At 33.1% G+C, this 24,503-nt stretch overlaps 1 protein-coding gene across 1 annotated transcript in view; it reads right to left on the bottom strand.

Annotated features, from left to right (window-relative positions):
• Positions 1–24,503, bottom strand: part of LOC147066403 (uncharacterized) — a 1,036,129-nt gene that overhangs the window by 203,838 nt on the left and 807,788 nt on the right. Inside the window, exon 7 of the mRNA XM_085955214.1 lies at positions 23,040–23,100. The gene's annotated coding sequence lies outside the window, so the exon portion shown is untranslated. The remainder of the gene's footprint in view (positions 1–23,039; positions 23,101–24,503) is intronic.

The following is a 24,503-nucleotide window of genomic DNA, read 5'->3' as shown; positions in this document are numbered from 1 at the left end:
AAAGCAATAAAAATATTATATTATTTCGGGGCTTGTAATAAATATTTACGACATTATTCAACCAGCGAAATATAATGACACGGAATAAAATAAAACAATGGGTTCTCTGTTATTAAATAATTGCTTTTGGCCCGTCGATCGACAACGCCTCAATAGTGCAGGATCCCATAGACTTGTCGTATACATAATATGCGGAACGCATTCTGACAATTGGAATAGGTTTTAGGGGTCACCAAGATATATAATGTCGATGTTGCCAGGCGATATTAGTGGTCAATTTTTTTTTATTGAGGTTTTAATTTTTTTTCTTATAACCCACCAAAAATTGTTCTGAGTTCTTCAATAAAACCAATACGGGATCAGGGATTGATTGAAAATGCAATAATTGTACCATGCCATCGGCATGGTCGTAGAACGGTCCGTCCCGTTTGAAAAAATAAAAATAGCGGGTAGTGAAATGTGTTCAAAATTATCGATTCTTAGGACCCTTCTTGGCTTAAATTATTTTATTTAGTAGCATTTTTGTATATAATCACCTAAATTGGTTTCTTTACTATATCTATGCATATGACATTCGTTTTAGTATTATGGTTAATCCAGAAACAGTGTAGGTTGCATATATAGGTAGGTGAATAAATGAAATAACGATAACCACTAACCACACTAAGTACCTACACATTTATTAAAAAAAAAGAAACAACAAGTCAAGTGTTCAAACTCCTTTAAGTATCATGATCACAGTTTTTACAAACACTACTTACACATTTGCACAATGATATACATGTCAAAGCCGATTTCTTATAACTACGTGATAATGTACGGCAGTTAGAATTACATTTGCATGGTTTAATTAAATAATTTGGTAGAGGTTCATTCGTCATTTGTCTTGGATACGAATTATTTTCTCGTAACTCATAGTCAAGTTGTAGGACATCAAGAGGCTCAAATAGTGGAACATATGAGCTTTCCCGTAAATAAACTTATGCTGAAGTGTATGCAGTGTAAATACAATGAATCATATGTGCATATCACTCTTGACAAATTTAAACTAAATTCAATATTTTGGGAAATAAATTTATGCCGAAGCTCATTCGCTATTGGTTTTTGTTTATATAATAAGTAAGTGCAAACTTTTTCCAGATCTTGAAACTTTTGTGGTCTCCAATAAACCATTTCCTAAAGCTGAAAGTGCCTCCTGAACAAAACTCGTAGACGAGATGGTTAAAGCTTGTTTCTTTGTACATATGCAGTCACTAGTGGTGTCGCAGCCGGTTAAACAATGTAATGCTGGTATAATATTACAAATATTTTCGCCAAGAGATTCAGCTGCCAAATGGCATTCTAAAACATGGAATTTCTTCTGAGATCCCTCAAACCATAATCCATGGCAACCAATCGTTGCAAGTTTATTCCAGAAATGAATGCCTAAAATTAAAACATCTGTATCGGGACTGTGATAATCTCCAAATTTTGCATTTTTACAGCATGAAATATATGACAGAACATTCTAGACTCCAGAGTCTGCTTCTAAATGATTTTGATTTTAAATCAATGGCGTCAGTGAAAATTGATCCCTGCAATTTAATCCATTGTGTGGGGTCGTCAAATCCACCACAATGTACAGCTCACTTTTTCCGTTGATTTTTGCAAATGTGGGAGCATTTTTGCAAATACATTTAACAATCTGTAATTTATTTTGAGGGCTCACAAAAAAATCTTTGCAATTAATCCACCACATACCTACTACATACACTAAGGGACAATCTCCAAGGCTTAGATATTATAAGCATTTACACTGTTTAAGGGCTTCAGCACAAGTTTATTTATGGAAAAGCTCATCTGATCCACTATTGAGCCTATTGATTTCCTACAACTTCTAACAATTATGAGAAAATAATTTGTATCCAAGACAAATGACGAATGAACCTCTGCCAAATTATTTGGTTAAACCATGCAAATGTAATTCTGACTGCCGTACATTGTCACGTAGTTATAAGAAATCGGCTTTGACACGAATATCATTGTGCAAATGTGTAAGTATTGTTTGTAAAAACTGTGATCATGATACCTAAAGCAGTTTGAACACTTGACTTCTTGTTTCTTTTTTTTTTAATAAATGTGTAGGTACTTAGTGTGGTTAGTGGTTATAGTTATTTCATTTATTCACCTACCTATATATGCAACCTACGCTGTTTCTGGATTAACCATAATACTAAAACGAATGTCATATGCATAGATATAGTAAATAAACCAATTTAGGTGATTATATACAAAAATGCTACTAAATAAAATAATTTAAGCCAAGAAGGGTCCTAAGAATCGATAATTTTGAACACATTTCACTACCCGCTATTTTTATTTTTTCAAACGGGACGGACCGTTCTACGACCATGCCGATGGCATGGTACAATTATTGCATTTTCAATCAATCCCTGATCCCGTATTGGTTTTATTGAAGAACTCAGAACAATTTTTGGTGGGTTATAAGAAAAAAAATTAAAACCTCAATAAAAAAAAATTTACCACTAATATCGCCTGGCAACATCGACATTATATATCTTGGTGACCCCTAAAACCTATTTCAATTGTCAGAATGCGTTCCGCATATTATGTATACGAAAAGTCTATGGGATCCTGCACTACAAGCAGCGTAATTTTGGTAGCCGTGTTCAATGAATGGACTTCTTTGTATTTTCATTAAATCGTATCGCCGAGAAGCGAAAAACGGTGACTCATGCGGCAGGCGGCGCGCAAGGCATCGTTAAGTCCAGTGGGCGCTGGCGTATTTGATTACGTTGTATTTTTGATGATTTACGCGCCACTTGTAGAAATTTTGCGCGAGCGCCGCACTCGCTGCGTCAATGGGCTTTATGCCTTAAACTGACATTTTTAATGGGCGTCTGTTGATTTTTTTTGAAATACAACCGTGAAAACAAAACGAAGCAAAACAGACAATGCGATAAGTTAAAACAAAACGTACAAATGAGGAAATGGCATTGTAGCATACGTGATTTATGTATCTTTAATAGCATGCATTGTGATTTTGATTCATCTTATATGATAAACATCTAATTGTACAGTATATTGATATTGTGTTGTGAAATATGAATATTACACGCCTTTCAAGGTGAACTAAGAATGGGTACTAACCAATCATAATGACACCTCTATGATTGATTTTAATTGATATTTTGATTTATTTGATGCTGTAACGGACTGTCAAAAAAATATTCGCAAATTATACACTATGCAAACTATTATAAACAACTACAGGAAGTACTTGCATATCAATTGAAAACATGTTTGGTATAAGGAGATAATATGATATAATTATAGTAACATTAGAGTTTGAGCCAATCAGGTTGATGATGTGAGAAACTTTGAAAGGATTATTGATATTACAACATCGGAACACCGGCGGTTCTGGAGAATGCTAGATGAGGCCAGAGCCCGTCCTGTGTTGTCGACTCTATAGATGAAGATGGTAACAATTAACTATCACATCCACGTAAGGTTACACCATGTCTTTTATGTCCGTTTAACATGCGTGGTGACGTGAGGGTGTTGAAGGACAAAGCAAGAAGTAGTAGATCGTTCTTGTTTTATAGTAATGTATTATATTAGTTAATCAACTCAAATAAGACTCAATACATAATGTTTACTTATTACATTATAATTGAATAATGATAAATTGAACCGGGTTCGTCCACTTCAACAGGACTTTCTCAAATGATACGTATCACAAGTTCTGAATGTCCTATTAAAACGGACAGTACCGTTCTTGATCGTGATTAAAATATGTGTACAAGTTCAATTTAATATTAGGTACATTTAATTTTAAACAACATTAGATAAGTAACAAACTAGATATTACATTGTCTATAGGTACATGGAGTGTGTTAAATGTAATTAAGGAATAATTGTGAGTTACCTATTTTTCTTCTATCTACTATCGAAAGATGAAATGAATATTGTTCTGCAGATGAAAATAGAATACATTATGGCATGTTGTTAACTAGATAAATATACACAGTGTATATGAGAAAAAAATATAGGTACAAGACTATTGAATATCATACGAGCTATCCATAAGGTTGATTTACTATGTTACTAAGTTCGTGTTTGAAATTCGAATACAGCGATGAAAGCTTGCAGTGTTCGTAAAAGCAACGTGGCGAATAACGTGGCGCATCGGCACGTTCGTAATTGAATGATAAAACGTCAAAATAATCGTGATTGGAAATCAGTTTGCAAGATGGCGTCGATTCGGAATGTCAACGGGATGCACAAAATTAGATTCTGTCAGCGCGCAATTTCCTGCCCAGACCGTGGGCTGTGGGCCTAGGAAGGTGGAGGGGGGAGGTTACAGGAGGTTACTGATAGAACTTCGGACAACTTGTCCAATGAGCGAATAGATCAAAAGAGATTACTTAATTTATTAATTTGGAATTGAACTGTATACCTATTTCAAAAAAAAATATGGATTATTATTAGACAGACACAAAAATGATGTAAGGGTTTTGAAATGCAAAATTAAATACAATATGAAGGATACGTGATAAAGATTTTAGGAAAAAGGAGGAGTTCTAAGAAAAAATTTATGCCTCCGTCAAATTTCAGCGGTACACTGGTATGACCGCGTCACAAAACAAACCTTGGTAGCTGACGTATTTATGAAGAAGCGCTTCACGTGTATGTGACACACACTCCAGATGCTATCGAGTAAAAAAATCAGTAGTCTCGTGGAACATCGGTATGAATTATGACATAGTGTTGCATATCATGGCAAGAGCCTTTATTCATGGCGATGAATACTAGGCATTGGCGCAATAGATGATGCTGGAGCGTGAAAGGGTGAAGTGAGTAAGTTATTAAATTATAATTTAATGTCCAAGAACCCCTCGCGCAATCCATCAACCATAAGAAGATAAATATAGGTTCCGGAATTTGATATAGGATGGTGCATATTGGGAAAATACGGAAAGACCACAAAATAAACCAATAGACAAGGAAGGAATCAGGCAATCAATAATGGGGTATGTGATAGATATCGCCAAAGCGTTAAAACTGCACTCGGCAATGAGTGGAGTAACCTCAGGACAGGACTAAATTCATTATATACAGGCCCTCAAGCGACACCTAGAAGAGTAGATGACATTTTAGGAGGCCTTCACACAACAGTAGATTCATCTAATATCAGATCTTTTGACTGAATTAATGCGGTATTAAAAGCCTAATACGAGTAACTTAACTTAACTGATAAAGTTCGGAACATGATGTGGGGTGAGCAAATAAAAGCTGCAATCAACAACTAAGTCTACATCGGAAAACAACATAAACTTCAGTTGACGGTGGTATATTAATTATGTGATGAGACTCTTCGCAGAACCAAATTAGCATGGAGCGCATTTGGGTGCCTGAATAGTATCTTCATAAGTGACCTCCCATTTTGTCTTAAGCGTAAAGTCTTCACCAATTTGTGGTTGCTACCAGAACAGTGATCATGTATGCTGCCGTACTAAGCACAGAGGCCGTATCTGCATTTTAGGCAAGTGGGAGATCTGAGCTTTCATATTATTTTACTTTTCCTGCTAATACTGGGGAACTTTTTATTTATTTTATTTGCCTATAATAGTTAATTTTGGTTTAAGATTTGTTTACATACCTTGAAAATTTGATTTATGTTATTATTATTATTATTATGTATTGATATTAGCCATATATATGTCAGATACGGCTAATATGCCTTAGTAAATGATAGTTACAACCAAATCGCTTAGTATTTATCGAGTTTATTTTTCAAACTCCGTAGATACGGCTATTAAAACCCTTGATTTCTCCGTAACTATAGCAGTTACGGCTTGGATTTATTCACCGATCTTATACAAAAACTCTGCAGAATCCAAATATCTAAAAACATGAAAATACCTAAATACGTCAGTTACGGCCTCTGTGCTTAGTACGGCAGTATGCATGTCAAACATGGATGTTTAATGAAAGAGTCATCACAAAATAAACCAATGGATATGGCACCAGAAAAGAGCCCGTCTGATGATGATAATAAAATAAATAAATACGTAGGTGTATAAATACATAATATGCAAATATTTTCATGATTTTGATAATTGCACTCGTATTTTGTAATTCATGAGAAGAGTTGTTCGAGAATCATTGAGGTATACTGAAAGGATGAATTCACTTGATTCTCATTAATATCCTTTCAGACTGCGGTGAAACTAAATAAAAAAATATAATTAAAAAATAATGAGGATACTAAAATATGTGCATACCTATGTAAAATTCCAAAAGCTAGAAAAAGCTCTGATAAACATAAACTGCGGTAAATACAAAATAGGCAGGTGCAGGACTAATCAAATAAAATCTGCATTGTCATTATTTTCTCGTTAAACTTCTTATCTTCTTGATAATTCCTTAATTCGAAGCAAGCTTGAGAGAGGGTTTATTGTTTAGGCAACACATCAGTTGAAGTACAGCCTAATGGTGGAGAGGTTTCAGAAGAAAATCTTGAAACTCCTTTCCTTGAGGCTGTACGGATGCCACCCTTGGCTATTCAGAAGAGATTTATAATTGGTTACAAAGTTTTTCGACGTAAGTATACGGGTTGTAAATGCAAACTCTACCATTGTTAATAGTGTCAACCTGTGTTCAACAAGATCGCTTCCGATATCGATATATTCTTCCTACGTGAGAATGAGTTTATTTAGACATTGTATTACACATTCTTAAATAGGGTTTACTTAACTCATTCGGCGTACTTCCATGTAGGTACTTTATATTTATGTGTTTAAAATTCATACTCTTTTTATACTGCTTATATTTTCTTTGTCATTTATTTTTTTCCTTCACAGTGCGGAGGTTGTATTAACTATTAACAGCTAATGTATATTTAATGAGAAACGAATGTTAGTCACTCGCTCAACCAATTAGGTCCAAAAACACATTGAAACATAACATACTATGATATTTTTGTCGGACCCGGGATTCGAACCCGAGACCCATGACATTATAGGCCGGCACGTTACCGGTTAGCCACTAGGCGACTAGGGTATCGTGGGCGTTTTTTTCAATAGTGTTGTATCTTTGTTTTTTTTCATGTCATGGATTTATAAATTGTAAAGTTCACTATATTATTTAGTATAGTAATAGTATTTATTGCATCTAACTATGGTAGTTTAATATTCAATGACACTAGGTGGCAATGCCACCTGTCAACATTATTGTTAATTTTATTTAGCTAACAATAACATCATAAACAAATTAATATAGGGTAGAAATATTCAAAGCTAAATAACGCGTCGATTTGAATATCACATAGATGAGTATGTATCTATTTTGATAATGCCGGTTTAGTTCACATGAGTTTTACGAGTGAACATTAATAAGCGTGGAAGAAAAATTTATCGTTAGCGCTTAAGTGCAGCGGGCATAAAAAGCACGGGCTGTAACGTCGGCGTTATACTTTTGTGATCGCGCAACAAAGACGCAAACTCTTTTCCATGCAAATTTACATGCGTCAGAGAAATTCAGTTTAAGTGTTACAGACAGACATATAAATACATAATGTAATACTTACATTAATATCTACAGTTGAATAGATATTACAAATTAAATAACAATTTTGAAGAAATAAACCACAATGAGAATCAGAAAATAAAGTTACTTAAGACAATTGTATACTTACACAGAGTTTATGGAATGTTATCCAATGTTAAGTTACATGTACCTCTATAATCCCCAGAACCTCAATTATGTCAAAACTATCACCCGTGCACTTATCCGCGTTGTGACGTTAACCCCTCAAATATCACATTGGAAACTTGAAAATACAAGAGTAATTCTGTCTCTTTGACGAAAGGCCGATGACGTCACAAGTTTATATATATTTCCGGTGGAAACTGAGATGGCGAAGGATTTCCGATGCCAATCTTAAACCCTTATCCGAGTGGAGACATCTAGTGTCGGAGATTCCAAATACGCGATTCAAGGGCGTATTCAATTTGAAGTGTGCGAAACACAAACAAGACTATATTATGTAAATTTACACACAGCTCCGGGATGGGATAGGTTCAGAAGTGCGGGTGTAATGTTATTATTAGTAAAGAGTAATGGTAGAATATAATAAATAAATAATATTCCTAATATACATAGTATAATATTTGTGATAGGAAAAAATCATAAGATATGCATTCAAAAAAATGTGTGTGGCCTCTACGCGCGGATAAATAACCATTATAAATGAGTAAACATACAAAAAACTATTAAACAGAGTTACCAAGAAAAGCTAACATTCAAAGAAAACTATAGAAAAGTTATTTTACAGTTTTTTTAGAAATATAAAATCGTTTCATTCTCACACTCACATATCTGTCAAATCATCGATTTGAAAATATATTTCAGTTGTTTCGAATGTTCTATATTTAAATTATGTTTTTATTTTTTTACGTTCGGACACCGTTGTACTTACAACGTTTTTCTTAGCTCGTATTCTTATTTTTCTGGTGGTTCTTTGTCCGGTACAAATCTTGCAATCGATTTTTAACTAATTTCCCGACTAGTTGAAAATTTGAAACTTTTAGAATATATCAGAACACGATGCCAATACATTTTTAATACTTTTAGCCATCTTTAAGTAGAATTGAATTCATTTTCAGTTAATTCTGTTTTGTATGAAAAGTTATTTCGACACCATTACTGGTTGCTAGGGTCTGGGGTCCTAGCAACTAAATTATTAATATATACGTGCGTTACTATGGAAATCAATATGACAATTCAGTATTATTTATATCAAGTACAAATTTTTATGATCGTTTAAGCTAGCCAAATAAAGTTTATATGATTCAACAGAAAATTTAAAAACGTTGTATATAAAAAGTTCTTTTTATCTTGTAATTATTGAACATTATGTTGCACTGATATTTTTAATAGATTGCTTACATATTCAAGTGATTTTACAGTACCGCGGCTGAAGGAACTTTAGTTATAATAAAGAATTAAAGTATATTTTAATATTACCATAGTCACCGCAATGTTTTGAAATCTTAATTAATAACCGACGACCGGCTCTCGCCAAATATTTTAGTTATAACGTCTACTTGAAGTTTCCAACAATTTTTAATAAACAATTTTTTTTATTCAACGAATAATTCACAAGATTTTGAGAATGTAACAATCCATATATTGAACATACATAACTTGAAAACACCTCAGATTTTATAACCACTAAAAAAGTCTGTCTGGCTAAATCTGGGGATATGTTCACTTATGGAGGAATGTAAATGGTTTAATATTGCATCTGTTACATTTTGTAATTTATGTGCCTGTAGTTTTTCATACGAATTAATTCGCTCAATCGATATATGAATAAGTAATTTATTAATTCTATAGTGAGTAAAACTTTATCCGTCTTTATTGTCAGAAACAAATCAATCAAGCTTCAATTAGAAACATGGCAGACGGAGTATTATATTGATTTCGAATTGTAACTCGAAAGCTATAAAAAAGTAACTAATATCCAAAGCACTGGCTGTCTGCCAATTCACCATAATTATTAATACAAAAAAAAAACCATATCGACCGAAAGCTCTTTGAAGAAGTTCGCAGCCGAATTTAATAGCGTCTTGGAAGCTTTACGACTAAACAAAAGTGACGGCGTTTAAAAAATGGCGATTTTAAACGTTTCTCATTTTTTAATGAAACCGTTTAGCAAATAGCGTGTAGCATTAATTAAATTCTCTAGGAGTCTTTCAAACGGGTATCTACTTTCTTGCCAAAAAGCTTTTTATTTGATTCAAGGATCACAAGACCTGAACGTGCTTTGAGTTTATTTAACTCAGGAGTAGTACAGAATTGTTAGGAACTGAATACTGAAAACATTTATGGAATAGGTACTTATGGCTTAAAACTACAAAATATGCAAACTTTACACTATTACAATTAGTTATTAAAAATTATAGTTGAAATGGAGATCTTTGAAGGGTTTCGCGAAGATGCATAGATTTTAAATAATATAATATATTCTTATTTCCATTATAATGGCTTTTAGTTTTGTACTATTCCATTTGAGTTGTTTTTTGCGACCCTGGTTTCGCCTTTAGGCATCTTCAGGCACTATGTACACTCATCAAAAGGCACATATACACTGACAACAAACACAATTAACTCTAACATAATAAATCAATACAATAAAGTAGGTAACAACTTTATCACCTACCTATTATGTCAATAAAAAATATATATAACAAACAAGAATATTATTTAATATTAATTGTTTAACTAATAACTTTTTAAAAATAATATCTCATTAGTCATTAGTAACTCCAGTAATACCCAATACCTACAGTACCATTGCTCCCAGAATGGACGATTTTACACCTCTTGAGTGTAGGTAGTATTTTACAACGTTTTTATTAGGTCGTATTCTTATTTGTCCGGTACAAATCTTGCAATCGATTTTTAACTAACTACCCGACTAGCTAAACATTTGAAACTTTTAGAATATATCAGAACACGATGCCAATGTATTTTTTAAATACTTTTAGCCATCTTTAAGTAGAATTAAATTAATTTTCAGTTAAATCTGTTTTGTATGAAAAGTTATTTCCACAATCCACTATTATTGGTTGCGGGTCTGGTGTCCTAGCAACTAAATTATTAATAAATCCGTGAGTTACTCAATATGGGTGTCAAAATGACATTTCAGTATTATTTCTATCAAATACAACTTTTTTTTGATCGTTTAAGCTAGTCAAGTCAAGTTTATATGATTCAACAGAAATTTAAAAACATTGTATATAAAAAGTTTTTTTTTTATCTTGTAATTATTTATTGTTTTTAATTAGTAATAATCTATTATTTGTTTTTGACGATTTATATATGCTTAACCGGTTAAGTGCCCAGAGCGTCTTTGGACGCCTTAATTACACCGATTCTTATGTTAATTACTATCAATTAACTAATTGCGGCATAGAAAGGATTAACGAGTGAATTATTATTGATAAGGTAGGGGGGGTTTTTTAACCATGCATAATTTATTTGTTATATATTTTTTCGAAATGAATGGTTTGGTATCACTTTTGCTGAAAACAATAGTCTAGTCCTGTTGAGTGAGATACGTATCTCGACCGTATAACGCAGCGATACTCAACCTGCAGCCTGCGGGCCGCATGCGGCCCTTTAAGCTTTTATGTGCGGCCCGAAACACATTTATTATCAGGAATTTCGTATATCTTGATATTCGTTTCGACTTTGACGCACAGATAGTGTGACACCCGAAGAGGATTGTCATTATGGTCCACATCAGATCTGGTATAAGAGTGTTGCTATTGCACACGATTAATTTAAAATTTCAAAAATGTTTTGTAAAAAAGGGGGGGTTTCATGATTTTTTCGTCACGCCAGTAGTGATGCGGCCCGCGTTACTTTACAAATATATGTATTTGGTCCGAAGAAAAAAAAAGGTTGAGTATCATTGGTATACGGTATAGCGGGATCTTCGTTAAATTAACTCAGAAATCTCCTCGGTCTTTCGTAAGAACTAAATTCCATTTTCAAGATGTGCGTGTTATATATTGCTTATTTTATAACTGTAAGACATGTGAACTGACCAAACTTTTCCCTTTTCTAAATTCAAATGCTACATCCGTACTACGTGAGCTGTCGTAAAACCCCTCGGTGACTCATGTTATTAAGAGTCGTGGCATGGTAATGTCTTCGAAGGATGTGATACACGAAATACCCCGATGCGCTTTTCAAGGTTAGATTCGGAGTATTCGAGGAAAACTCTATAACCATGATTGTGAATGGTATGCACTAGAATTCAGAGGTGTCCAATCCAAATCGTTTGGTGGGCAAAAAAAAAATATTACTGAGCTTACGTGGGCCACACATATAAAAAATAAAACAAAAAAAACTTATTCAAAATATCTTATTACCTTATATTATTGTTTGATATATTTTTCAAATCGACTGGTAATATTTATCCGACGCGCATCGCAGTTGATTGGTCGTGTCGTGTTTTTTATCGAGCAACCTGCTGCGACACTTCGTTTTCACTACATTTTAATTTCGAAAATTTGCAGTGATATGTAGACACAAATGCTGCTGAAATGTACATTGCCAGTCGTTTCATTTTTGGAAATTTATATTCGAGGATATATTTCTTATAAAACTCAAGCTTATTTCCCTCGAACATGCACTTTAACTCTATGCTTGATTGCAGTTCTATTAACTCAAATTGTAATTTTGGTTTCGCTGATTCCACATCCACGTTAAATGGGGTTAAGAATATTTTGAAAATTTCCTCATACTTTTGCATAAATGTGAATCTGGTATATAATTCTTTAATTAATTTTGTGATTTTATTATTATATTTTAAAAAAATCTTTACGGTCACCATTAAGTACGGAGTGTGTGGAGCCGGCATAAGTATAAAAACAGGTACTAGCACGCAGCACAACAAGAAAGTTCTAATTTCACAAAATATAGTATAAATGTGGTAAATTTATGAGATTTTGTTGTTGTATGAATGCCAAAATGCAAAATATAGAAAGCTGAAAATTTCAATTGGGCCATGGGACGCGGGTTGAGCATGCCTGCACTAGATGACTAGAGTATGTAGAATTTCTGGTTAATAGTATACGTTATCTTGACAATAGAATACGACAAAAATTAGTAGAATACATATTATATTATAATATACTATTGTTAACACCCAACATTTATTTTAGAACTTCAATAAATAATTATCGACAAGAATAAAAACAGCACAAATTATTATTGTTTTGATAAAACCATAAAGACGATTGGATTGAACTGTTTGTAAAGAGCTATACAAACATGATCATTGCCGAGAGAATGCTGAGAAACTTTTTACTTAGCGAAGATTCTCAATAATCACCATCATATTCATCACAATGGCCTAGTTTCCTCTCTGACGTGCAGTAAGTACTAATAATGCTGACACAAGGCAGGCAAAGTTCGGATTCATTCAATTATAGCGGCAGTGTGTTTACTTCTGGAATAGTTTCCAGCTACATTTGCGATTAATTATAACTATGAATAATGCTGTACAAACACCAATCACAAGATGCACAAATCTCATAATAGTTTCAGATGTTTGCCCACAGTGTTAAATTTAGACTAATGTGTAATTGCACAATCGTTGATTGTTTACATGCTGACATTTCGCTGGCTAACTAGCTAACTGATAGTTAACTGTTTGTCGTTTAGTTTAACTGACTGAAAAAAACATTTAATTTCGAGCATTACATTTTAGTCAAGTCTTCTCCAAATTGTACATTCATATTGGTCCCGTGATTTTTTCTACAATACTATTATTTTACAACGTTTTTATTAGCTCGTATTCTTGTTTGTCCGGTGGTTGTTTGTCCAGTACAAATCTCAGTACAAGACATTTGAAACTTTTAGAATATATCAGAACACGATGCCAATGCATTCTTTTAATACTTTTAGCTATCTTTACGCTGAATTAAATTCATTTTCAGTTAATTCTGTTTCGTATGGAAAGTTATTTCAGAAAAATCCGTAAAAAGTAAAAGACTATTATTGGTTGCTAAAGGGGTGGTCCTAGCAACTAAATTATTAATATGTACGTGCGTTACTATGGAAATAAAAATTACATTTCAGTGTTCTACATTTGTTTGTTTGTTTGTTTTTTATTTATTTCATATCAAGTACAAGTTTGAGCATATTGAGCATAATAATTCAACAGAAAATTTAAAAACGTTGTATATAAAAAGTTATTTTTATCTTGTAATTATTTGTCTAAATTGTCAAAAAGAGTTCAGTCAGACGTGTTCTTTACTCCATTGATTTCGACAGCTCTGAATATACTCTGACGTCTATGGTACATGGCGGGCAGCCAGTGTTACCAATATTGAAAGAATTTTTTTACACAATAACGAGTTCTTGGTGGGTGAACAAGTCTCCCAGTGGATCATGTCTCCCTCCCTTCCCCTAATGTATATTTTACATAATAAAAAAATAGTGTCAATTAAAAATATATTAATAAGCAGAATGCATAAGACTACATACCTACATATTAAATTTGTGGTGTTCAGTTGAAAATACAAAAGTCGATTATTTTTAAAACGAACTTCAATAACGATGTTATAGCGTTTTCTCTCTACCTTAGACTAAAATAGCGTTCATCACGGGTAATTAATGTTGGATAAGTATAATAAAATAAATTTCATGTTTACCATAAATTTACTTAGAACTGTTTTACTCATTCCAATTTACTAAATAAAAAATTGATAATTGGGAATAGTATGTAGGTATGAATGTATGTGAGTGGGTGATCATTGAAACACGTGTGGCACTTTTGATATTAGAATTGATTATGTCAACATGTTAATTTTAGCTTGTATGCAAGAATACGTAATATCCGTGTACTCTGTGCAAAGGCCCATCATGGACCGATTGAATCACGGGCGATACAGAACCCCCCTCGTAGTAGAATGACTAATGAAATGAGATCGTGGCATTGTGATAGAATTGAGCTATTTAGCCATTTTATAAAAGCATTGAAAAAAGCTTATTTTTAATTATTATTTTGAAAAGATGACATTTGCGACATAAATAGTTTTACTATTATAATATACTTTTTGTCTTCTTCCATCCTGTCACGACCCAGCATTGGGGCATATGGCAAGCATAAGTTCGCGCCACTTCCCTCGCTCCATCGCCAACTCTTGAGCCTCTCGCCATGTCAGACCTGTAGAACGTAGGCCGCTTTTGTAGCACAGCTGCAGGGTGAGGGAGTGCCGGCTACGGCGACGTAACCCTTGAGGCTGTGCCATAAGGGTACGAAGTGTCTCACTCTTTGGCGGCATCCGGAACACGTGACCCAGTCACGTAAAACGTCTCTTCGTGATAACGTCAATCACCGAAGGCTGCTGCGTCTATTATATTAATCTATTATATTATTAGTATACAGTAAGTACGAATTATTATTTATTGTTAAACGATGTTGTTCTGTCTACGTAGTATGTATATATCCTACAAAAAGATTCAAATGCTCTAATGCTACAGGATTTAGTAATAATCAATATAATAAAAAAAAAGTAAAACCCAAATTCCTTGGTGAAGAAGACCAGTTTCACATATAGGCAGTTTCATCTGTATCAAACTAAAGAGAGATCTAAAAAACCATCGGAAAAGTTTCTAAAATATCCGATATCCGAGGGATGAGGTCGGTGATTGGATAAGGGAAAACTTTCAAAAATTAATCCCCAGTCACCGGAAGTTGGGCTTCTCTTAAGTTTTCAATATCGGCGCCGGCCAATGAAGTCGGAAAGCTCCGACAGAGATCGCCGAAAGTTTATCGTGAACTGCACTACTCTGAAAAAGCTCTTCGATGGAAATAAAGCGAGGACAACTAACATTAGACTCTGCGCTAAAAAGTTTTAGAAGGAATAACAACATAATTCGAGCCAATGATTTCATAGTTGTTTTTTAAAAGTTTGAGTTATTTTCTGTTACCTTGATACGGGGTTACAAAATAAAGTTAAAGTTTCAGTACTATGAAGTATATCAGTTGTACTTTTAAAAATGTAAAATTAAGGTAAATGGCGATTGTAAGTTGATAACATTGTTTATTGAACCATTGCTTTAAAGAGTACAATAAAGAACGTTATGATTTTGTAATCGACCTGAACTTAGATGGTCAAAATGATTTATATTAATTTTAAAATATTGTTACATTGCTAATTCGCGTGTACGTGCGAGGATGTAATAACTGAATAATTACAAGATAAAAATAGTTTTTTATTTACCACGTTTTTAAATTTAATGTTGAATCATATAAACTTGACAATTCTATGTATTAATAAAAACTTTTTATTGTACTTGATAGAAATACTGAATAAATATTACAGAATACAGAAATGTCATTTTGACATTTCATATTGATTTCCATAGTGACATGTATATATTAATAATTTAGTTGCTAGGAACCTCTTAGCAACCAATAATAGTTGAGTAGTAAATATTACTTTTAACGATTTTTTTCCGAAACATTCAAAGCAGAATTAACTGAAAATGTATTCAATTCTGCTTAAAGATGGCCAAAAGTATTAAAAGAATGCATTGTCGTCGTGTTCTGATATATTTTAAAAGTTTCAAATGTCTAGCTAGTCGGGAAGTTAGTAAAAAATCTTGGAAAAACAAGAAAAAATTTGTACCGGACAAACAAGAATACGAGCTAATAAAAACGTGGTAAAATATTAAGTATAGAACTCATGTTAATATCTAATGATAGCATTTCATAACTTGATTTAAATTATAAAATCAGTAAACAATAGTTATTAATAATTATTGGAGAGAACGATAAGTGATATCAACTCATTTAGTGCTGACACCGCGACTGGCGAGCTTGCGTTACCTGGTCATTAGATATACTTAACATGATATTTAAATGTGGTAATTTAAAATTATATAACAGGTCAGCAGTGATTGTGTTTGGATTGTCTTCGCCCAGAAAGATATGTTTGAAAATCATTCAACCCAAGTTCTTTTTTAGGATTTTTATGATGTGAATGTTTCTGAGGTTTTTTTCAAAATTATGTATTTATCAGTTAAGTTAATACAATATCATTATTATAAGGGTTAGGATAGAATTAACTGTATTCGTTGTCAGTGCGTATTTACCATTGGTGAGTGCGCATGTGCCTGAAGATGCAGAAAGGCAAAACAAGGGTCTAAAAAACGACTCAAATGGAATAGTACAAAACTAAAATCCATTAGAATAGGATGGTATTTAGACGTTATAGAATTTAAAACAATTTTCTAGTAAGCGTGGCGCGGGTAATTGAATAATTCACCTTCATTCAAATGCCTCCAAAATTATGTGTTATTGACACCCTAATCGAATTTCAAATGTATATTTTTTACAACTTTTTTATTAGGTCGTATTCTTATTTGTCCGTTGGTTGTTTGTCCAGTACAAATCTTGCAATCGATTTTTTACTAACTTCCCGACTAGCTAGACATTTGAAACTTTTAGAATATATATTATCAGAACGCGATGCCAATGCATTCTTTTAATACTTGTAGCCATCTTTAAGTAGAATTGAATTCATTTTCAGTTAATTCTGTTTTATATGAAAAGTTATTTCGGAAGAAATCCGTAATCCAATCCACTATTATTGGTTGCTAGGGGTCTGGGGTCCTAGCAACTAAATTATTAATATATACGTGCGTTACTATGGAAATCAAAATGCCATTTCAGTATTCTATATTTGTTTGTTTGTTTTTTATTTACTTCATATCAAATACAAGTTTGAGCATATTGAGCATAATAATTCAACAGAAAATTCAATGAAATGTCAAAATGACAATTCAGTATTATTTCTATCAAGTACACATTTTTTGATCGTTTAAGCTAGTCAAGTCAAGTTTATATGATTCAACAGAAAATTTAAAAACGTTGTACTTATATAAAAAGTTCTTTTTATCTTGTAATCATTCTCATTATTATTCTCTTTTTCTGTTCCTTCTTAGATCACTCATGTAAGTATATAAACTTCAATAATCCTTAATACACATAATAATAATATAATATATACCTATATATACAATATCTTTTCAAAAATCTAGTTTTATACATAGTTATATTTAATGTAATCGTTTGTTTTCCTTAAAAAATAAAATAAATCCTTTACAAACATTTTAGTTTTTGGTGACCAATAGCAGTTATTCTCCTCAAAATAGTGAAAAAAAGAAAAATCGCCTACTTCGTAAACTACGTATCCTGGAAAGACATCTAACTAAACTATTGAGAAAAAGAAAACGGATAAACAGTGGGAAATAGGAAGAAAATGCTTGAAGCAAGTATTCCACGTGACCCGCAACAGAGAATATTTCCAAGAAATATTTCACACTAATTAAGATGCCAGAATCGAGTAAGCCATAAAGAGAAAAAAAAGCTTTATGCGTAAAAATAAATTTTGCTTCGGTTTACAAAATCATAATTAAAACTATGCTAATAAAGTTGATGTAAATCATTCAATAGTATTATTTAGTACACAGTGACTTGATTAAATTTAATGTAAATGAATAAAAAAAACCTGGAAGCTGTACTGAAAAACATGACTTAGATGTAATATGTAAATTTAATTAATAAATCTAACTGGGAGTACGCTCGTGGGTAATAGTGGCGGAAACGCAAAACACAAGTTGAGTGGCAAAAACGCGCGCGAGTTTCTTTAGTTGAGAACAGGGCGCGGCGAAAGGGATGATAAGTCCCCGGGGATGGCAACCCTTGAGCCTCATCCACCTGAGCTAGAGTAGAAGAATATACAATATACCAAGGACTCGTAGCTAGGGCATGCAAAACAGCATTAGGTTTTTATATTTAGAAAAATATCTGAATTAAAACATACATATTATATATAATGAAAATTTGATGGTTGAAAGTGTCCAGGATTTGCATGGGTTGACCGATCTACGGAATAGATCAGGGGATTTGGTAACTTTATTGGATATCACCGATATCTGTTTCTATTTAATAATAATAATGCATTTCCCGTTTAACATGCTATTTACCTTTAAATTAAAGAATATCTATCAATATCTCTCCGACCATGTCCGATCCTAATAGGATCATATGGGCCTCCACAGAGTAGAGGTTTGTATTAACAGATTTTTTGTTTTTTAAAAGAAATGGATGTAAGCCACTTGCTCAACCTATTAGGTCCATACCCTGACTCACACACAAATTGAAAAACAATATGTGTACTTGCCAGACCCAGGATTCGAAAATGGGACCCACGGCATGATAGTCCACATATGGCCACCGCCATCAATAAAAGACTTAAAAGCCACAAGTGCTCTGTAATATGCTCTAGAACATTATTATTCTCATGTGCGGCCACCCCAGCGCTTTGTAGAATAATATTTCAGTCAGAAAGGTACGAGAAGTTGAAAATGACAATTTTTCTATTTTATCTTCTTTTAGCGATTTCATAGATAATTACGAACACAACTTCTAAATTTAAATTAAAGCTTGAAGTAATAGTTTTTTTCAATCTTTAATCTGGAACTTGATAAAAGGTCCAAAGAATTGATTTTTTTAAAACTCTTTGTTTCGTAACTTCCCCCTTGATGACAAATGAAAATTTCATAGGACAACAAACGAAATTAACATCATTTTCAGTATTCAATTTAATTAACTGGACTAACGTTTTTTTTTTTTTTTTTTTTTTTTTTTGTGATTTTACCGAGGCTTTGACTGCGACTCGCTGTCATATCGCCTCTTCTCTTCTAGAAGGGGATCCTTCGATCAGGTCCTCACTCCTATTCTGTTAAATGGCTTTATAATTATTTTGTCTAGCTCTTCCGTCTTTCTTTCTTTCTTCTTTAGACGCCAGTGTTTTATGCACCAGAATCGCTCTCCTCCGTATCTAACGTTAAAAAAGCGTTACTGGAAATGAGTCATGACCATGTAAGTACTTAAAAACCATTTTAATAATACCACGGTTGAAAAATTTTGGTCGAAGTTAAACCTTGACCAAGAATCAAGTCAATTCACAGAATTGGCAACAATTGCTTTATTAATATTGTCGATTTTTCCTACTGCTGTATACTTTGAAGATAATCCCTAACCAAACCCACCCCGCACCACACTCGAATATCGTTCAGTGTAATGCACGTCATAAAAACAAATATCGAAGCCAGCTGACAGATGTAAACTTAGAAGCAGCCATGCTGCAGCTCGCATTGGAAAAAAGGAGTAAGTATTGAGGAATTTCCATTTGCATTATTTTTAAAGAAATATATATATACTAAAATGTTCTATTAAATGGACTTGGACTTTTATTAATTGGCTTTAATTTTTTCAATCAAAACAAAAGTGAAATTTGGTGCGGCCACCAGACGTTTCCATAGAACTGTCAATGTCAATTGTGCAGCCAAAGTTAAGTTTCAAGTGAGAAGAACTGCTAGTACAACTGAGTAATTTTATTCATAACATCTCAACTTCAGGTTTTAGAAAATGGTTAGGTATTGTCTCTTTGTGATTCGACAAAATTGATATCGAAGCTTGTTTATATAAGACCATCCCAGATGCTGTCTTTCTTGGGTAAAATTGGGTAAAAATACTACAATAGCGATTTGTATGTGCGTAGTTAAAATTGCAAGCGGTGCAGGACATAGTGACCATGTTCTTGTCCTAAACTGGTAAATGAGATGGCGAAGTCGTAATAAGAGGTTAGGAAAAGTATTTTTGACACTTCGTTATTATAATAACCGGTGGCACTGTCCCTGCTAGGAATCCAATCCCGGCGTCCCTATGAATCCCGGGATTAGTAAACATAAGCCCGAAACCTTCGGGACTGATTTTTTTTATCAATCACAAATTATGTTAGTGATGTATATGTACCTGAACATGTCACAGGGGGAATCGCCGGATGCTCACGGATAATAAACAACTATTTTTTGTTGTCATACGTAATTGTAAGAACATCAGGAAAATAATAAATTCGTTAATTTAACCAGCAGACGCCACTGACGTTCTGGCACGCGAACGGCGTCTAACCGTCAGTGCAACGGACGTGCAGGCAGGCACTTGTTTCTACGCCAAATTTAATGAATGTTATGTTTTCTTAAATAAATAAAACAAACTATTTAACTTTCACATTATTATCTATATTAAAATATTATTTACTCCATTAAACCTATGTATTTCCAAGATTGAACGTACACAATATTAGCATTAAATATGTCTTAATTATACTAGACATTTTGACCGATTTTATCAATGCTATTTGTATAAATAAAAATAATAATATTAACTATCCAAAAAACGCTAATCCCGGGACCAGTTCCGGGATAAAAATTTTGGATCGGGATTGGATTTCCTAGTCCCTGCTAGATAACACTGTAACGTGTAAGTTTTGTGTTAGTTTTAGGCGAGCGGAAATAGTGGTGCTCCGTCGCTTGGCAGGGCGGGCACCAGGTGGGCGGTGGAGACACGTACGCAGTAATGGAAAGGATGAGTGAGCTAATTATCACACACTTGTGGATGCTATCCACTCTATTAGCAGGGCTTGGGCGGGCGGGAATGGGGACCAGCGCTGACTGGAGTGCCCCACTTACTCTCCTGCGCTCAATAACTTCGTTATGGTGGCACATAATCCACGGCGGAGCGACGGCTAGCGTTTGTGTTACAACAAATGATGGCAGAGAATTGTGATACCTACATATAATAAAATGATTTGTATATCAACATAATAATAAACCATTGTTAACAAGAGTACGGAAAGGGAAGAGCTGCTCAAGTCGGTTCAACCAGCTGTTGGGCTCATCGGACCGTCCAACCTGGTCGCCACAAAGGTCAATTTTATTGCATTTAGAAAATTTGCGGCGTAATACTGCCAACGTAAAAATCTCTTCACTTACAATGTTCGGCAGATTTATATTAGTTTTAATTTGTTACTTACTACAATTTTTAATATTGCCTCTACGTGCTCATCTCTCTCATGGGCACCTTAACTTAAAGTCGTGTAAATTCAATCAAAGCACATTTGAGTGCATTGCGATATTGGTCTTGGGTGCTCCCGAGACATTCCTAGTCATAAAAATAAAAATGATGTTCCACATCCAACCGTAGGGTTCCGTGTTGCGGACGATTAAGACTGGGTGTGGTGCAGGGCAGGCGTGGTTTGGTGGGGCCATTAACTTCAATGTTAACAAGTTAATTGTAGGTAATGGCATGATTATAATATCATCATGATTTGAGCTACTTACAGGTTTCTTTCATATAGTTATGATAAAGCCCAGCATTCCGATTCATATGTATATTAATGTCATTTCATGTTTCATTTCAGGTATATTTTCTAAAAAATAGTTTTGTGCTTGAACACTAATGTTAGCCATTTTTATCTCATTGCAGTCCTAACAAAAAGAGTATTGTATATGTATTAGTATACTAAAAGTTGAAGTATATTGATACCATTACACTATTAACTTAATTTTTAGTGTTTATATATTATTTTAATAGGTTAATTTATTATGTGCACAGTAAGAAACTTTAATATTTATCAGTTATAAATTTGCCATATGGTATAGGTCAGGGGTCGGCAAACCGCGGCTCTTTGGGTATTGGCGTGCGGCTCTTTGCCAAAATCCCAATTCACATTTTTTTTATAAAAGGTATGATTGTTGTCGTTTTAAATCTGCCCATTGCAAAAGTCGACAAATTAAATTTTTCTCCATTTCATATTGACACGAGCACTTTTGAAATAGATTTTTTTATTGGATTTAACAAGCAAAGAGTTACGTAGCTCCAAATTTGTAGGTCTTGCCACCAAAATTGAGGATTTGGAGAGGGAAAAATGCAATTTAATTTCACAACACAGCGGAGCGCTCTAAAAGATTTACATAATAAGGTAGATACTACGATTTTTAATACATGGTATAGCTTTCCGAACTCATATTCAAGCCTACATAATATGAATGTGAACAATCATTTTCAAACATGAACAATATAAAAAGCATTTAGAGAAGCCAAATAACCGATGAGAATTTGGAGTCACACCTAAAATTGAAAACTACAAGTTACATACCGAACATACAGACACTCTCCAAAGAAATGCAAGGAAGGTCATTGTTCACATTACTTTTAAGGAATGCGTGAAAATTGTATGTAACTCATTTTCTGTAAAAATTATATTTATAATTTCAACAATAAAAAAAACTTATTTTTTGCAAAATCTTCTTCACTTGATAAATAAACAATAACAATCACTGAAATAAATCATATTTATAAAAATATATGTATGGCTCTCGAATTTTTTTAACCGTTGTGGTATTCATATTTGGCTCTTTTGGTCCAAGAGTTTGCCGACCCCTGGTATAGATTAATAAATTTACATAAAGCCGGAAATCTGGGCCACAAAACTTCCATCGGTTAGAATGTATAATTTAGTTTCATATTTACAATCAATTAAATAATAATAAGTATTAAATTAAAAGTTATAATTAATACAAAATATGCTCACCTTAAAACAGTATATTAAAAGAGTTATAGCAGCCAAGTGGTGATTATGATGGTCATCTCATCTGTAACAACAACAAAAAATCTGCATTATAAAATATTCGATTGTAGACTATCGATGACTCTCCTCGTTATTATGAAATGATTGGGTAGGGTGGGTAGCGAAAATATTGAGTATTTCACATTCACCTAGACAAGCACAATTCGTAACACGAAAAAGCTTTCACTCTAGTTTCCGCTGCGAAAGGGAAAAATTCAACAAGTAAATGCAATTAAAAATAACCCCACGAAACGTTCAGAGCAGGTTACACATTTTATGGCAAGACATAAAAAAACTTTCAATATAAATTTACTAATATATTTTTAAATAATACGTCAAAAGCTTTCCATTATCAGAGAGGAATTAGTATTGTCTCATAGTTAAAATACATACAAGACACCCAAGAAGACTTAACGGCCCACATTTATAGTTTGTCAATTTATGGCAACGGCCGTATGTTGTAGCTTAACCACTGGAAAATGCCAATAGAAATGGCTTATTTCAAAAAAATACTACCTTATTCTTAGGTCAATAATTATTATAAAGCAATCATTATTCGCAGGATGTTTATCACATTTGAATGGTCAAAGACATAGTTTATAATCAGTGTCTTTAGAATTATCTTCAAATGTGCTAATCGTGCCCATTTTAGAACAATAAAATGCCTAATTCTTGTCAAATTTGGGATCACAAAGATTATAAAATATATTTTTTTAGCGTAAATATGTCACTATATAATGTTAACATTAATTTTACTAATGGTTTTGTAAATGCGTTTAAAAATTAATAAATATAATAAATCTTAACACCACTGCACATGGATGTACCGAAATATGACTAAATTATAAAAAATTAGAGCGAGAGGTTTAAAAGAATGCTATTTTATGTTAAAAAAAAATACTTTATGCAGTCATCAAATGTTTAAAATAAATATAAAGGATAATAAGGCTTCAAAGTTATATAAATAGATTATCTACAACGTTTAAGGAATGTCCAGGGTTATGCTATGAAAATACTATAAAAGCTTCATTTTGACCTACGCTGAGCATGTGGGCCCTTAAATAATATTAACACAGATGATGACTATAATATCAACACGACTGATTACTTCGTATGTGCAATTAAAGAAATTAAAGGGTGCATTGTGATATTGGTTGTATACAAGGGCTTCTGATGATTTATCAACTTTCTATACATTTTTACAATTCGCTTCAGATACAACTTACTAAATACCGTATCCAGTATTGTGACAATATTATACGTGTGTTAGTTTGGTGCAATTAACCAATACTTTCCACTAAATCAATGTTACTAATATTGAAAATTCGTAATTATTAATGGAAAAGCTGGGACCGTCGTACAATTTTGAAAACCAGAACAATGAATTAATTAAAAAAATATATAGTAGATTATGTCGAGTAGATTAAA

Source organism: Rhyacophila brunnea, unplaced genomic scaffold, assembly GCF_057557595.1.
Source record: "Rhyacophila brunnea isolate RB1 unplaced genomic scaffold, BYU_Rbru_1.0 scaffold_5, whole genome shotgun sequence".
Lineage (NCBI taxonomy): Eukaryota > Metazoa > Arthropoda > Insecta > Trichoptera > Rhyacophilidae > Rhyacophila > Rhyacophila brunnea.
Note: the sequence above shows the minus strand (reverse complement) of the source record. Positions and strands in the feature narration are given on the sequence as shown.